We start from the raw sequence: 12,562 nt of genomic DNA on the forward strand, positions 1-12,562 counted from the left end.
AAGAAAATGCGCACCAGCCCATGGAGCCACTCTGTCTGCTGGGTGTAAAAGGGTTTTTTGTCATAGATTTAAGCCATTATGCTGCAAAATTTAATATATCTAAAAAACAATCAATAAGGTTTTACTATCAAGTCCCTTTAAAACACTAGACTTTTACTGCTTTTAAATGGTACTATGCATTAAATAAGTGAAGAGACAAAAAACAATATGCAAAAGACATATCTACCATAGGGTTAGAACCTATGACTATCCCACACTAAAGTTGTAGCACATGTACACTAGCCCATTGAGCCATATGATCTCTTTTGGATAAAGAAGTATTTTGTCATAGATTTAAGCCATTATGCTGGAGCATTTAATATACTTAAAAAATGATCTATAAGGTTTTACTATCTAGTCCAGGGGTTCCCAACCACAGTTCACAAGGCACACTAACCGTCCAGGTTTGAGGGATAGCCATAGTTGAGCACAGGTAACTTAATTAGTACCTTAGTTATTTTGATTTAACCATTTGTGCTTAAGCATGGACATCACTAAAACCAGGACTCTTAGTGTGCCATGAGGACCGAGGTTGGGAATCACTGATCTAGTCCACAGGTTCTCAAACTCAGTCCTCAGGACACTAGACCATGCATGTTTTCCATGTCTCCTCACAGAAACTAAAGTGAAATAATTAGATGCGCCTGTGGATCTTTTAAAATGTGTCCGCGAATAATTATTACACCTGTGCAAATGCTGGGTGACCTGGAAAATGTGAACTGTGTGGGGTGCTGAGGACTGAGTTTGAGAACCACTGATCTAGTCCATTCAAAACACTAAACATTTACTGCTTTTAAGAGTACTATGCATTAAATAAGTGAAGAGACACAAAGCAATATGCAAAAAAACATACCTACCATAACTATGACTATCCTACTCGAAAGCTGTAAGTCATGTGCACTAGCCCATTGAGCCACATGATCTAATTTTGATAACAAAATATTTTGTCATAGATTTAGGCCATTATGCTGCAACATTTATTATACTTAAAAAACAAACTATAAGGTTTTACAATCAAGTCCATTCAAAAGACTAGACTTTTATTGCTTTTAAAGGGTACTATGCATTAAATAAGTGCAGAGACACAAAGCAATATGCAAAAACATATCTACAATAGGGTAAAAACCAGAGCATAGGCATTATAAGCAAATGCCTAGGGGCATTCCAGGGCTCTGCCGGTGCCTCCCCCCACCAGCCGCTGCCCCCACCAAGGGCCGTTTCTAGGGACGGGCGTCCCGTGCAATCGCACGTGGCGCTTCGCCCCCTGCAGTGCACTCTGGCTGCTTGGTGGGCCCGGCTTTCTGCTTGGACGGCACTACGTGACGTAATGACATCACGTCACATCCGCCCACACTTTGAGGAGTTTGCGTAAGTGACTGTGAAGTAAACAGAGGAGCAGGAAGCTAATCAGGCTAATACCAGGTAGTGCGGCATCACTCATGTAGGGACGGACTGGGCAGGAGGTCGTGTTCCCCTCGGACCTACTACTATTTAAATTAAAAGTTTGTGGCCGCCTCTGGCATTGCAGATGGTCTAGTGGTACAGCTGGGCACCGCCGCGGTCCCTATTATGTTTTTTGTAGCTGCATCAATCACTGCAGCAGCATTTGTCGTAAAGGGCCTTCCGCAGCACCAATACTAGGGTTGTCCTGCGGAACATACAGCGCAGCATCATCAGAGTCCCCCCGCCAACCCGGGCCAGCTGTTTGAAATCTAAGGAGAAAAGAATAAGCACATGAAATGGAGGTATGGTATTGGAGGTCAGGTGTAATAACAAATAGGCAAATAGGGAGAAGCAGGAAGAAACAGACAGATGTGTGAGAGTTAGAGGGAAAGGCTAGAGCAGTGGTGAAGAAAGATAGAGAGAGAGTGAGGGGTCAGGGTAGAGAATAGAGCAGGGGAAGAGAATTTAAATAATTTTAATGAAAAACACACCAGCACACTATGGCCCTCATTCAGAGGTGGTCGCAAAAAGTGAGCGCTCTCTCCGAATGAGGACTTCTGCTTCACTTTTCAAGTGTGGCCTCCTGGTCGCTAGCTAAGCTGTGGGTTAACACCCACAGCTTTAGCGACCGACCAGGTTGATGGTCGCTATGGTCAAGACCATCGCAACTATCGGGGCTTGCGACGAGACCCTAAGGTTGGGTCTTGGCAACCGCAAGCCCCAGGGAGCTTCCTGCTCTGATCGAGCAGGAAGCTCCCCACTGACATCACTGCTGATGTCAGTGCAGACGCCCACAAAATGGCAGGCGTTCCGTTAGGTGTAGCCACCCCCTTGCCCCGCCTACAAAATGGGGTGAGCTGTCGATCAACATCGACAGCCGCCCCTTTTGTAGTGAGCTCTGGAGCAAGAGAATTTCTCTCTCGCTCCGGGGCTTGAGCATGCGCAGTGCGGCCACTGCGCGTGCACAGGGCCTTAACATCGACCCGGTTGCAAGTGCTCAGCGCTTGCGACCAGGTCTGAATGAGGGCCAATATGTTTCATGTTGAATTGTTATTCAAAATAGTATAGAACTTACTTTTATGTTTTAAAAAAAAACAATGACCCAAAAACATTAAAAGTCATGATTCATAGAGAAAAAAGATATATGATTGGTTAAAGTTGCATTGGACACAATTTTCCAATGGGAATAAAGTGGCACATTCAATTTTAACAATATAGCCCAATTTAAGAGACTGTAAACTCAAATGAATAATAATAAGGATTGTGTATGGGAGCGGCATCGCAACTCTCAGAATTCCGACAGATTTAGGTATTCTAACCATTGCTCTAACCCACCCCTTCCACAGCCTAACCCTCCCCCTAGTGCACAACTGTAATCTTCCCCCTAAACCTAACCCGCCCCCTAACCCTAATAGTTACCTCCTGAATGTGTTGGAATTCTTTTTTGAAACTATGCTACTGCGCATGAGTAGTCTACAAACCAAGCATATGCGAGAACCCATTACCGGGGAGGGATCCTAGGAATCCTTATCCTGGTAACGATTGCAAAGATGGGGTTGGCTACCATGGCCAAGCTCCAGAATGTTTCACAATCCGGAGCTTGGTAAAATTGCCAATTAAGCAGTGCTCATAGAAACCTATGGGGGCTACATCGGGGGTCGATAACAAGAGATTGTGCTAGATATCTTCAATACCTGCTGTGGTATTTTCAGCGACACACCTGCTACACTCCAATGAGACACAAAATTAGTGTGTATCAGTTTTGCAGCCCTCCTTTTACCTCCCCAGGTATTTTCCAAGACTCTCTGTTAAAATCTGCTACGACACAATCGGGATGCATATGCAGTATAGAAAACAACGGCCACCTGCAAACATATTGCCGCTGTGCCCACCAATGAATCAGGCCCAATATCTGATAGATTACACTGTGATTATCATACACTAATTTACTCACTGTCCCCACTCTTGCTGCACCACTACCATTCTCCAGTGGTTCCTCCTTCACTCATCACCCTCTGTCATCATACTCATTGCCCCCTTTATTATAATTTCTTCCTCTATTTCCTTCCACTCTTTATACCTTTCTTTTTCTGCTCTAATATCCTCATTTACTCCCTCTAACATCCTTGCCTCATTCTTGGCACACCTCCTTTCCCCTCTTGGCTTCCCCACTACCTCCTGTTATATCCCCACTTCCTACCACCCTCATTCACCCCACTACTCTACTCCCCTGAAACATCTCAGTGCACTCTCTACCCTTACCAACCTTTTTCCTATTCCCCCTCTACTTTTCCTGTGCCCTTTGGAATGCTAGATCAGTTTGTAACAAACTGGCTTTTATCAATGATCATTATATTTCTGATCCTCTCACCCTTCTTACCATTAGTGAAAAGTGGCTCTCACAGCCTGAAACCACTTTTTGCTCTTCAGTTGGGTGCCTCTCTCTCTCCCACACCCCTCATCCCAGTGACTTACAAAGTGGTGTAGTGGGAGTTCTTCCAGGCCCTACCATGAACTATCATTCTTCTTTTCCTCCTTTTGAGGTCCACTCTATCTGCCTCTTCCACCCTATTCATCTTCATGTCGCAGACATTTACCTGGTCCCTCCTACTTCTTAGACCTCACTAAATGGATCTACCCTCCCACCCACTCCAGCAGTCCACTCACTAACTTGATCCAGTCTTCTCACATTGTTGTGAAGTCTCTGATTTCACTCATTTTCCCCTCCCTCACTAATCACCATCTTTCCTTTGGTCTCTATAATTTACTTCACCTTCTCCCTAGATACAGTAAGGTTAGCAAGTGCAACCTTGCTTCTCTTGAACCCACCCTCTTCCTCTCCCTGGAAACCCTTCTCTCTCCCATATCTACTCTGCCCTGCCCATATTTCCCAGTTTACAACTCAACCCTCACCCGGTGTGCTCCCAATCCCTAACACTCTACATTCACATAAATGCTCATGCACAACTGAAAAGTATAGGAGGAAATCACAGGTTCACTATGACTACTTCCTTTTAAAATGTGTGCTCTCACCATTCTGTCTCACGCTAAACAGTCATACTTCAAATCTGTTATCTTCTCCCAATCCCCCAACATACACCACTTCTTTGCTATATTCAACTTTCCCCTTCCCTTTCTCTCATTCATTAACATCCTATCTCTCCAGCCTTGACTTGAACCACCCATTACCAAAAGTCTAGTTTTGCCTATGTTCAGACAGTCTGACTCACTGACACACGCTAGCAGTGAGTGTCAGTGGCAGCAGCAGCAACCATTTCCCAGTGCTCGCCAGCGCCCCTCCCCTACCTCCAGCATCATGGATGGGTGGGGACGCAATGAACAGGGAGAGACTGGAGACTATTCTCTCCCTGTTCGTCGCATCCCTGCCCACCCATGACCGGCTGCATCATGGCATGAAAGTCGCGCAGAGGAGCAGCCTATTTAAGCCATGCCCGGACACCTAGCAGCCCGGGCAGGCGCCATTTCATGAGGGGATGCCAGCCCGATGGGACAGTGTGTGTGACTGCCTGGGCTGGACTGCAGTGGTGATGATAGATGCCGCAGAACGGAGCACGGCACGCAGACAGCGTGCCGAGGTTTCCAGTTCCTCAGATAGAGAAATGAAAGGGGGGCAAGATTCAGTATGTACATTGTGTGTTAATATAACATATTTTCTGTGACCAACCCTTCGAGTCGCAATCCACAGGAAGCTTATAGAACACTGCAATTTAGAAGAGGCAAAATTGTCATCGAATATGTTTTTTAAGTTATTATTAAAAACACATTTTATAACTTATTATTTGGTAATATAATGTACCTTAAAGGAAGTATTTAATATAGTTAAAATTTGATTGCATTATTATTAACGGTAGGGGGGGCGCATTTTGAATGCTCGCACTGGAAGACAAATTGGCTAGAAACTGCCCTGCTGGGAGTAGAGGGGGGTTGGTTAATGATGCAGGGAGTAGTGAGGGGCTGGTTAGTGCTGCTGGGAGTAGTGGGGGGTTGGTTAGTGATGCTGGGAGTAGTGGGGGGGCTGGTTGGTGATGCTGGGAGTAATGTGGGGTTGGTTAATGATGCAGGGAGTAGTGGGGGGCTGCTTAATGATGCTGGGAGTAGTGGGGGGGCTGGTTAGTGATGCTGGGAGTAGTGGGGGGGCTGGTTAGTGATGCTGGGAGTAGTGAGGGGGTTTCAGTGATGCTGAGAGTAGTGGGGGGATTTGATAGTGATGCAGTAGCTCCTGATTTATTCATGGACAGCGTCAGATTTGAAATTGCTGTGCAGTGTTGCTGTCTCTGCATGGATGTCTGCCAGGCAGGGCACCAAATACACAGGAGATGAATCTCCTCTCATCATGTCATCTCTTATCATGTGACAGAAGCTGCTAAAGGGACACAATGGGGAGGTAAGAGGCTGCAGGGGTGGCTTTACTGTGGGGCATAATGTTATAATGGGCATTACTATGTGGTATAATGTGTAAGGGGCATTAGTATTGGGTGACATAATTTGTACTGCAAATTTTGTAGAGGGTATTACTGTGTGGCATCACTTGTAAAGGGCATTACTGTGTGTGGCATAATATGTATAAGGGGCAATACTGTGTGGCATAATGTGATAAGAAGAGTGCTACTACTGCATGGCATAATGTGTTATAAGGGGCACTAATATTGTGTGGCATAATGTGTATATGGGGTACTAGGTTAGGCACCCCCCTGGGGAAGAGTTAGGGTTAGGCATGGGGAAAGGGGATTAGGAACTAGGGGGGGTTAGGTGTAGACACCCCCTGGGAGGGTTAGGTTTAGGGTGCGGGGAGGGGGTGTTAGGTTTAGGCACCCCTAGGGGGAGGTTAGGTTTAGGCACTAGGGGGGAGGTTAGGGTCAGGCACCCCCAAGGGAGGGTTAGGGGGCAGAGGGTTAGGAATAGGGAACATATTTACCTCTGTCGGGATCTCCATCTGCTGCCAGGATTTGAACCGGCGGCTAAACAGCCACTGACATTTCAATCCCATTTCATATATATATTTATATATATATATATATATATATATATATAATCATTGGTGGTGGGTTTATCTGCTAAGGGGCACCAGTCATAAATTTGCCTAGGGCCCCAAATTGGCTAGAACAAGCTCTCGTAAAAACCTATGACTATCCCATGCTAAAGCTGTAAAAAATGTGCACTAGCCCATTCAGCCATATTATCTCCATTGGATAAAGAAGTATTTTGTCATATATTTAAGCCATTATGCTGCAAAATGTAATACACATAAAAAACAATCTATAGGGTTTTTCTATCAAGTCCTTTGAAACACTTGACTTTTAAATAAGTGAAGAGACACAAAGCAATATGCAAAAACCATATCTACTATAGGGTTAGAATCTATAACTATCCGATGGTAAACCTGTAGAACAAGTGCACTAGCCTATTGAGCAATGCAATTGCCTTTGGAAAAATAAGTATTTTGTCATAGATTTAAGCTATTATGCTGCAAAATTTAATATACTTAAAAAACAATTTATAAGGTTTACTATAAAGTCCATTTAAAACAGTAGGCTATTACTGCTTTGAAATGATACTATGCTATTAAATAAGTGAAATGACACAAAGCAATATGCAAATACATATCTACCTTAAGGTTAGAACCTATGACTATCCCACTACAAACCTAAAGGACAAGCGCACTAGCCCATTGATCCACATGACCTCCTTTGGACAAAGATATATTTTACCATAGATTTAATCCATTATGCTGCAAAATGCAATATACTTAAAAATTAATCTATAGGGTCTTACTATCAAGTCTATTGAAACACTTGACTCTAATTCTTTTAAAGGGAACTATACATTAAATAAGTGAAGGCATACAAAAAGATATATGTAAATGCATATCTACCGTAGGGTTAGAACCTATGACTATCCCACACTAAAGTTGTAGAACAGGTGCATTATCCAAATGAGCCACATGATCTCCTTTGGATAAAGAAGTACTTTGTCAAAGATGAAACCGTTATGCTGTAAAATGCAATATACTTAAAAAACAATCTATGTGGTTTCACTATCAAGTCCATTGAAACACTAGACTTTTAATCCTTTTACAGGGTACTATGCATTAAATAAGCGAAGAGACGCAAAGCAATAACATATCTACCATTGGGTTTGAACCGATGACTATACCACACTAAAGCTGTAGAACATGTGCACTAGCCATTGAGCCACATGATCTCCTTGGGTAAAATAGGTATTTTGTCATAGATTTAAGCCATTATGCTGCAAATTGCAATATACTTTAATAACAATCTATAAGGTTTAACTATAAAGTCTATTCAAAACACTATACTTTTAATGCTTTTAAAGGGTACTATGTATTAAATAAGTGAAGCGACACAGAGAAACATGCAAAAACATATCTACCATGGGGTTAAAACCAATGACTATACCACTACAAAGCAGAAGGACATGCGCACCAGCCCAAGGAGCCTTGTGATCTCCTTTGGATTAACATGTTTTTTGGTCATAGATTTAAGCCATTATGCTGCAAAATTTAATATACTAAAAAAAATATTTATAAGGTTTTACTATCAAGCCCATTTCAAAAACTAGACTTTGACTGCTGTTAAAGGAAACTATGCATAAAATAAGTGAAGAGACACAAAGCAATATTAGCAAAACAGATCTAGCATAGGGTTAGGACCTATGACTATCCCACTACAAAGCTGCAGGTAATTTGCACTAGCCCATTGACCCACATGACTCCCTTTTGATAAAGAGGTATTTTGTAATAGTATTAATATTAAACCATTATACTGCAACATTTAATATACTTAAAAAGCAATCTATAGGGTTGTACTATTAAGTCCTTTTAAAACACTAGACTTTTCCTGCTTTTACAGGGTACTATACATTAAGTAAGTGAAGAGACACAAAGCATTATGCAAAAACTTATCTTCCCTATGGTTACAACCTATTACTATACCAGTACAAAAATGAAGGACATGCGAAACAGCCCATGGATCCTTGCGGTCTCCTTTGAATAAAGAGGTTTTTCTGTTATAGATTTAAGCCACTATATTGCAAAATTTAATATACTTAAAAAACAATCTATAAGTTTTGCTATCAAGTCCACTCAAAATATTAAAATTTGACTGCTTTTATAGTTTACTATGCATTAAATAAGTGAAAAGACACGAAGCAACATGCAAAAAACATATCTACCATAGGGTTAGAAGTGAACCAATGACTATACCACACTAAAGCTGTAGAGCATGTGCACTAGACCATTGAGCCACATGACCTCATTTGAATAAAGAAGTATTTGTCATATATTTAAGCCAATATGCTGAAAAATGCAATACACTTAAAAAACAATCTATAGGGTTTTGCCATCAAGTCCATTATAACACTTGACTATTAATGCATTTAAAGGGTACTGTGCATTAAATAAGTGAAGAGACACAAAGCAATATGCAAAAAATACATCTACCATAGTCAGGGCCGTTTCTAGGGGCGGGCGACCCGTGCAATCAGACGGGGCGCTCCGCCCTGACCCCTTCAAAATAGGCAAAACTGCCACTGCCGCCATTTCACATTTTCTAGAAATTATAGAATAATGTATTTATTGGCCGGGAATCAGGGCGGCTGTAACGCAGCTTAGACTGACCGGGAGGACCTTCCCCTGTGTAAGCTCCGCCTCCCCTGTGTAAGCACCAATCAGAATCAACCCTCTGGTGCACGAGTGCACGGTAATGACATGACGAGCGCGCTAGCTTGTTAGTGAGGAGCGGAGCTCTGAAAAGGCTGGGCTCGATTCTGCAGTGTGCCCTTCCATCCTGCATGTGTCGGGAGCTTTCTCCTTACAGAAGGACTCTGTAGCATCAAAGCTGCAGAGTCCAGCCTTGTGGCCCGGCACCCCCGCCCACTTGCATGTGACGAATGCCCGCTGGTCAGTGTCAGGTGAGGGAGGGGTCTGGAGGTGTCTGGTGAAGGAGGGGGCTGGAGGTGTCTGGTGAGGAGGGGGGCCGGAGGTGTCTGGTGAAGGAGGGGGCCAGAGGTGTCTGGTGAGGGAGGGGGCTGGAGGTGTCTGGTGAGGGAGGGGGCTGGAGGTGTCTGGTGAGGGAGGGGGCATGAGGTGTCTGGTGAAGGAGGGGTCCAGAGGTGTCTGGCGAAGGAGGGGTCCGGAGGTGTCTAGTGAAGTAGGGGTCCGGAGGTGTCTGGTGAGGGAGGGGTCTGGAGGTGTCTGGTGAAGGAGGAGTCCGAGGGATATAATGAGGGAGGGGGCTGGTGGAAGGGGCATGAGGTGTCTGGTGAGGGAGGGGGCTTGAGGTGTCTGGTGAGGGAGGGGTCCAGAGGTGTCTGGTGAGGGAGAGATCCGGAGGTGTTTGGTGAAGGAGAGGTCCAGAGGTGTCTGGTGAAGGAGGGGGCAGGTGTCTGGTGAGGGAGGGGACGGGAGGTGTCCGGTGAGGGAGGGGATGGGAGGAATCAGTGGAGTGAGTGGGGAGTCAGGAAATCATGGTGAGAGGAGCCAGATAATGGAGGCTGTTTGATCTGTCAGGTTTTGGAGGGAGATGAAAGGAGACAGGTGGTGGAGAGGAATGAGAGGACTCGGATAATGGAAAAGGTGGGAGGAATTAGATAATGTGTTGGGGTGTATGGAAGTCGGCTAAAGGAAGGGGATGAGCAGAATCCAAGCCTCTGAACCACCACCTGTAGGTCACTGCAGCATCCAGTACACGATGCAGAGTACGGAATTGTACCTCTGCCACCTGCCAGTGTGTGCTTGGTCTGTGCTTTTAGTACAACTAAAGGATTTATGCTTGCACCCTCCTGATCATGTGAGCAAAAATCCAACTAAAGTGCTGGACACTATGCTGTTTTTCAGTTTAGCACGGCGCTGACAGTATCACGGCACTTCAGTTGGAAAATGCACTTTTGAACATCTGGCTCAAGGCGCGCTAACCGCCATTTCCCAACTAAGTGTCGGGCGCAGGAAAAACAATTGAATAACTGTGAGAACTTCTTCATTGTGTGGCCACACCCATCATGACATGTGACCATGCCCATTATTTTGGAGCGCGCACATTAATTCTCTGTGTCCCCACTTCAAAATATCCACTTCCACCACTATATATATATATATATATATATATATACATACATACATACATACATAGAAAAATACATTATTTTTAAACAATTTTCACAAAATCAAATCACACACCAGAAATGTTATTACAATTTTATAACAGGGGGGGGGGTGCATTTTCAATGCTCGCACTAGGAGCCAGATTGTCTAGAAACTGCCCTGGCCATAGTGTTAGAACCTATGACTAGCCCACATTAAAGCTGTAGAACATTTTCACTAACCCATTGAGCCACATGATATGCTTTTAAAGGGTACTATGCATTAAATAAGTGAAGAGACACAAAACAATATGCAAAAATCATATCTACCATTGCATTAGAACCTATGACTATCCCAATTTAAAGCTGTAGAACATATGCACTATCACATTGAGCCACATGATATCCTTTGGATAAAAAAAATATTGTCATATATTTAAGCCATTATGCTGCAAAATGCAATACACTTAAAAAACAATCTATAGGGTTTTACTATCAAGTCCATTGAAACACTTGACTTTGTAAAATATTTAAAGGGTACTATGCATTAATTAAGTGAAGAGACACAAAACAACATACAAAAAACCTATGAAGATCCCTCTCGAAAGATGTTGGTCAGGTGCACTAACCCATTGAGTCACACGATCCCCTTTGGATAAAGTGGTATTTTGTCATTGATTTAAGCCATTATGCTGCAAATGTTTATATACCTAAAAAACAATCTATAAGGCTTTACTATCAAGTCCATTTAAAACACTAGACTTTTTACTGCTTTTAAAGGGTACTATACATTAAATAAATGAAGAGACATAAAGCAATATGCAAAAACATATCTACCATGGAGTTAGAACCCATGACTATCCAACTTCAAATTTGTAGGACATGTGAATCACCTAATGGAGCCACATGGTCACCATTAGACAAAGATATATTTTGTCATAGATTTAAGCCATTATGCTGCAAAATGCAATATACTTAAAAAAACAATCTATAAGGTTTTCTGTCAATTCCATTCAAAATACTAGACTTTTACTGTTTTTTAAGGGTACTATGAACTAAATAAGCGAACAGACACAATGCAATATGCAAAAAAAAATCTACCATAGGGTTAGAACCTATGACTATCCCACGCAAAAGCTGTAGAACATATGCACTAACCCATTGAGCCACATGATCTCCTTTGGATAAAGGGGTGTTTTGTTGTAGATTTAAGCCATTATGCTGCAGCATTTAATAAACTTAAAAAACAATCTATAAGGTTTTACTATCAAGTCCATTCAAAACTCAAAACTATTTTCTGCTTTTAAAGTGTACTACGCATTAAATAAGTGAAGAAACACAAAGAGATATGCAAAAACATATCTACCATAGGAGCTAAAAAATTGGTGTATATGTGAAACTGGGCACTCCTGAGTGTAAGCAGGCCGTAAATGTAAAAAGTTTTCCCTAGTGGAAACCAAAGTGTTTGAACAATATTCTAAAGTTGATTGTTACCTATACATAGGCGCTACTCAGATACAACCAATAGTGGAATGAAACAAAGGTATTCCATGGTGATTGGACATAAATCATATACATTTAATAAATAATGTTTTAAAATAACATGAAACATTGATAAAATCTATCATTCACAAAAACGAGACGGTACATACATCGTGCATTTAGTCCCCCAAAATTTTTTTGTTTTCAATAATAAATGAAAAGTGGAGGGGTGGTGCGGTTCCTTCCATACGTAATTTGGGTTTACCAATATACAATATGCTGAGCATGTGTATAATCAAGTGCATGTAATGTATAGACATGCATAGAAAAACATGTTATGGTCTGTCAAAACATTAATTATGACAATATTCTGGAGATCCAACCAGAAGATTGGTGTGGAACCAGCGGGTGTTATGTTGCAGGGTACCCGGGTTGCCCTGCATTGGCTCCAGATGCTTAACCCAAATGGGGAGGGACTCCT

Source organism: Taudactylus pleione, unplaced genomic scaffold, assembly GCF_031769625.1.
Source record: "Taudactylus pleione unplaced genomic scaffold, aTauple2 ptg000342l, whole genome shotgun sequence".
Classification (NCBI taxonomy): domain Eukaryota; kingdom Metazoa; phylum Chordata; class Amphibia; order Anura; family Myobatrachidae; genus Taudactylus; species Taudactylus pleione.